Source organism: Morone saxatilis, unplaced genomic scaffold (genome assembly GCF_004916995.1).
Source record: "Morone saxatilis isolate NCDOM2014 unplaced genomic scaffold, NCSU_SB_2.0 Contig11, whole genome shotgun sequence".
Lineage (NCBI taxonomy): Eukaryota > Metazoa > Chordata > Actinopteri > Moronidae > Morone > Morone saxatilis.
Window position 1 is genome coordinate 30,466,195 of NW_023339663.1, and position 5,453 is coordinate 30,471,647.

At 35.8% G+C, this 5,453-nt stretch overlaps 1 protein-coding gene across 1 annotated transcript in view; it reads left to right on the forward strand.

The window, feature by feature from the left end:
* hdgfl3 (HDGF like 3) overlaps nucleotides 1-3,083 on the forward strand; it is a gene marked incomplete in the record, with an annotated part of 10,713 nt that extends 7,630 nt beyond the window's left edge. The window contains 1 exon segment of the mRNA XM_035651862.1: nucleotides 1-3,083.
* Between the last annotated feature and the right edge of the window lie 2,370 nt (nucleotides 3,084-5,453).

Consider the following 5,453-nt stretch of genomic DNA (forward strand, 5'->3'; position numbering starts at 1 on the left):
CCCCTTTTGGGTGAAACAAGCGCTGTAAAAGTGCCTAGTGGCACCATGCCTAAGCTGCGAAATCGAAAAAAAAACAACCTAGTTTATTTTATTTTTTTTACTTCCCCAAAGAGCTAAGGACAGTAAAAGACATCTGTGGCTTCAGACCATTCACAGACAGGATAATGTATATGTGTCCGTCTGTAGCAAACACTTCATCACAGATTGGTTAATGATGTTACTGATTAAATGACGTGTGCTGATTGTAACTGTAGATTAAAGAGAATCAGTAAAGAGTCTCAGTGATGGTGGAACAAATGTTTTTACTGTGAAAAAATATGGCCCTACGCTTTTAGAATAGAGTTTGGATGACTGCCTGGAGCAGAGCGTATTTTAACCTTAAGAATTCACATAAACTAAGCTGACCTTCCTTCTAACAATGAACCCTATATACAGCATAAAGTAATGTAGGAAGTAGAGACAAAACCCACATGCTTTCTTCTTCTGTCAGCTCGTGGTAAAAGGTTGATTAGTGAACACAAATGGCTATGAAAATAGAGACAGCAGTTCCGCTTCGCCACAGTGATGTAATTAGTTTACAGTAATTTCACATTAGACAGACGACCAAAACAGAAAAAATAAAGCATCTTAATGTCAGAAAAAGTGAAAATATGAATAATAAATATGAGATTCAGTAAGGTAGTTGTATATGTCAGGCTTAACCCCCATTTATTTAATTTTTTCTATATAATGACACTGATCATTGTTCTGCAATGACATAACTGTTTTCTAAACTGGCCATAGGATTTGGGCCCCTATAACTAGCAATACAGTATGATTATTTTATTCTATTAAATTGGCAATGACTTTGGCAATTTGCATTTCCCACCAGTCAAATTGGGGGGACTGCTTTCAGCCAGAATAGGAAGGGGGCATGAAGCAAGGCTAGAGGACCTGGATTGGCTGCTCTCATCCAAAGCCTTTTCCACACCTATCATCTACATCTCACAGTCGTCATCGGCAATTTGAGTTGTTTCTCAATTTCACATTGGAATAAATAGGAATTATATTGCTTAATTAATTTCATACAGAAGGGAAAAAATGTGCATCCACAGCCAAGTCACAATGTCACATTGCTAGCTAGAGTGAAGTCCGGTGAAGAAGTAATATATTTATATATACCAAAATGTGTTTAGTTCTTGTTTGAGAATGAGACTGTTCAGTATTTAAATGCAGGAATGTATTTTTTGTTGGTACCGGTCCGTACTGAGTTGAGATATCCATGAATTACAATTTTAATTACCATCAGCCCAGAAGCTAGCGCTACCTTAGCTAGCTGGCCACAACCCTGCTACATTGTATGTCATTTTGGATTCATACTAAAAATAAAAAAAAGAGTTTAACACAGGCCCATCAACAGTTTATCTTCACAAAACACATTTTGGCAAGTTTAAAAGGATGAATGTAGACATGTATTAGCTAACCTGTGTAAAACCAAACACTGTCAATGTCAGTAACACAGCGTCTTTAGTTTAGCCTAATAATATGTCAGTTAAGTAACTGCTATTAAAACATGACTGTATTAACAAAGGAAATGTCATATAAATAAAATGCAATGTAATTTATGGCTAGTAAAAGTACCAAATTCACAAACAGGATGTGATATGGCTGGCTTTATCTGTCAGAGTGAATCACAGGAATGTTTCAGGCATTTAACCGGAATGCCTTCTAAAATTCGAATGACTTTTTCATCTAAAAGGTCACTGAACTATTAAATTAATCCCAAACAATTTTAATAATTGATTAAGTTATAAATGTAGAGGATAGGACATATTCAATAATCTTCTCAATCATTGATACAAATTAATTAATTAAAAGGTACATTTCGTGATTTTATTATAGCACCCTACAGCACCAACACATTTCAAGAGTCAGCTCACTATCAGGCAACAATGTTGTGTTTCCATCCAGCAGCTGTCAGTTTGAATCCAATCCAGCAAAAATGTCTTGAATCCACTGTAGCCTGTATTAAATGTCCAGAAACTTTGAACTTGGGAAACCTAACACTGTCAGTGTTCGGATTTGGGAAACATTTTTCACCATTTTCTGACATTTTATGGACCAAACAACTAATCGATTAGTTGAGACAATGACTGACTGATTAATGGATCATGTAAACACTCATTAGTTACAGCATACCCCCTACAGTATATGCAGGGGTCTCCAATGTGGTGCTTGAGCAACACTTTGAAAGAAGTGTAAAAATGGGTTGCATTGTGTCAAAACATTTCAATACATTACTTATATGTTTTTATGAATTCAAAAAGTATATTGGGTGTATTACATGTTCTGAGCTGACACCATGCTTCTCTGTTCTGCTCTTCTGCATTTAGTGGTTATTCTATGTGTCCCAAATGGTGACCTCAGCCCTTTCCCCCTTTCTCAGAGTTGCACTTCTAATCAATTAATTGGGTTACCTTCATTATTGAGTAGATTTCTCATAAGGTCCTTCAGTGTTAATATCAGGACTAAAGGAAAAACAACATTCACACCCACAATTCCAAAGGCAACACTGTATTGACTAAAGGTAGAAATACACAGTTTTTCTGTTGAAAGCCTCAATTTAACATGGATGTTTAAATACAATTTTCTAGTAGGCAATTTTCTCCCTTACGTAGCCCTCACTCTCAAAAAGGCTGGAGACCCCTGACATATGGTTGAAATGCGTATGTGCAATGCAACAGTAAAACAGACAGCTTACTGCCTCTTTAGTAATAGTTGAACAATGACTCATTATATTTGCTCAGAAGGTCAGTTTTACAGTAGTTTGTAAAATCTGTGTCACAAAACAAAATACAGTATCGGTGCATCTCCTCTCAGTATGTGACGTGATGTCATTGCGTGTCACATGTAGGCCAGGTGAAACAGGGAGTTGTGGTGGCGTGTGTTCTTCCCAGTACTTCATAATCACACATAGTGTAGATAGCCATCAATCAGTAATAATACTGGCCCGTGCATACATACCGTGCATCTGTATTGTATCACTCATGATTACCTGTCACTGTGTACAAATGCATTTGACCACCATATATATATACACTCTCCTACCATCGATGATATATGTTGGGTATTGCAGTGTACTGATCACTCTAGTTGTAGCTTGAAATTGCTTTTCTACAAGGATAATTATTGGAGGGACTTATGGGATATTCAATAACCGTCAAACATTATCCATCACCCTATATGTTACTCTTTTATGTAACCAGAAAAAGAGGAATGGAAATACATAGATAAATGTATGAAGTGTTGTGCACAACTGGGTTACACATTGTAACTCAATATTAACTCTATCTGTATATTTTATTTTGTTGTAGAATATAGGACCACTATTCTACTTGGACTGCTCTAGGTAACAGCTCATCTTTTTATGGGAAGTGATACATCTGTTCTTCTGTGTATCTGTGAAATAGATCACTGTATATTTCAAAGCTTTTTATAGTGGCATGCTCTACTGTTGTACTCCAGATCATTCTTATATGAAAGTGTCCATTGGTTCTCAGTTTAACATCAGATATTTGTTGGTATGTAAGGACTCGGAGGAAAAAGAAGAGTCCACTTTTTTCTGTTGCCTTGTCTCATCGTCTTAACCTGACAGGAAAGGGTTAACTGAGAGCTGTGGAGATGGTTTCATGTGAAGCATTGTCGACAACATACAGTGTGATAATGCATTTTGAAATTGCCAAACATATCATTATCCCTGTGAGAGTTTACTTAGACTGATAACAGACGACAGCAGATTGCTCTGTCTTTTAACTCTGTGCCAGTCGCCTTTGCTTTGCTTCCACTGTTGTCATGAGATATAGACCTATTTATTTTTTAATGATAGCTGACACCTTCTGTATGTAAATTCATGTTTTTTTTAATTTCTTTAAAATCTTTGTTATGCTTGTATTTGGAACATGTTTTGCATTTTCAAGGTTTGTAATTTACTGTAAACTGTTTTTGCTGTTTATGGATGAGACTTTTACAAAATAAACTCATCGGAATGCATAGTGAGGCATAGTGGAATGCTCATTACACACCACAAAACTAAACTGTCCCATGGGTGACCACTGGAGACCCTTCCATTCTTAGGTCCTCTTGTGCAGTTGTTCTCAGCCTGGGGTTGAGGGGGTCCTTTAATTTCATTGTTACTTCATTTGCTAAAAGTGAGGCCAGTGGGAAGATGTATAAGAATGACTGTTGTGTTCATAGGTTTGAAACTGCCAATCAACAGAACAGACAGATATGGAATAAGTAAATCTTATCAGAAGGAGATCCCTCAGACTACAGAATCTAAACTGGGTAAACTGACCCAGTGACATATTTTATATATATTTCATATTATATTCATTGTATATCAATAACAGCAGAGAACAGAACTGTACAATGAACCCAAACAGTGAACACTTTTTTTTTTTTTACAAATTCTGTATTTTCTTAGCTCTTTGGTTGATACTTTTTGTACTTTTCTAATGCAGACTGAAGGTTCTGTGAATATAGATTGTGTTCTTTAAAGTTTAGATCCTAAATAATAATCTAAACTAAAAATTACAATTTCATTTAGTTTTCTTCACAGAAATGAATGAAATGCTGACATATATATATTGTGAATATTTTCTGTGTATATTTTTATAAGTTTTCTTACACCCCTTAAAATCAAGAAAGCCTTGTGACCCCTAGTGGGAGTCCTGACCCCCAGGTTGGCAACTACTGGCCACTACAATAACCAGCAAACAGCGGTCTACAACACAAGCAGCAACCAACAACACCGTTTTAAAAAGGCCACATAGCCATCTTTAACAAGCCTGTCATCACAGGTTATGAATATGGAACAACTGACCAATGATGTTTTCATCCAGCAGCAGTCAGTTTAAATCCAACAACTAATTTTTTTTAAGTGTTAATTCCTTGTTGTTTTCTTTGTAATTCTATTCATATGAAAAGTTTAAGTACAAAGGGTCTCATTTAATTTATATTAATTCAATACCAAACATAGTTCTATTCAATTAGTAATATTGATTGTAATCTGCCACCTTACTTTTATTGAGTAGTGTATCTTTTTCTTTAAAAAATTACTTATTACCTTTCCATAGAAAAGAGACAGTGAGGCAGCCAACAAACAAGAACAATATGCGTGGGTCCCTTATGTATCTTTTTCATTGACCTTTTTACATTGTACAATTCACTTTCTGCTTGTGTGTCTTTCCTCTGTGATTATTTTTCCATTTTGGTAATATTATTACATAATAAAAGCATGTATGGTAATATTTGGTAATATTATTACATAACAAAAGCATATGGGGTAATATTTGGTAATATTATTACATAATATAAAAGCATGGGGGAAAGGAAGGGAAGGAGCTCATAGTGGATCTGAGGAGGGCAAAAACACCTGTGACCCCTGTTTCCATCCAGGGGGTCCCTGTGGACAC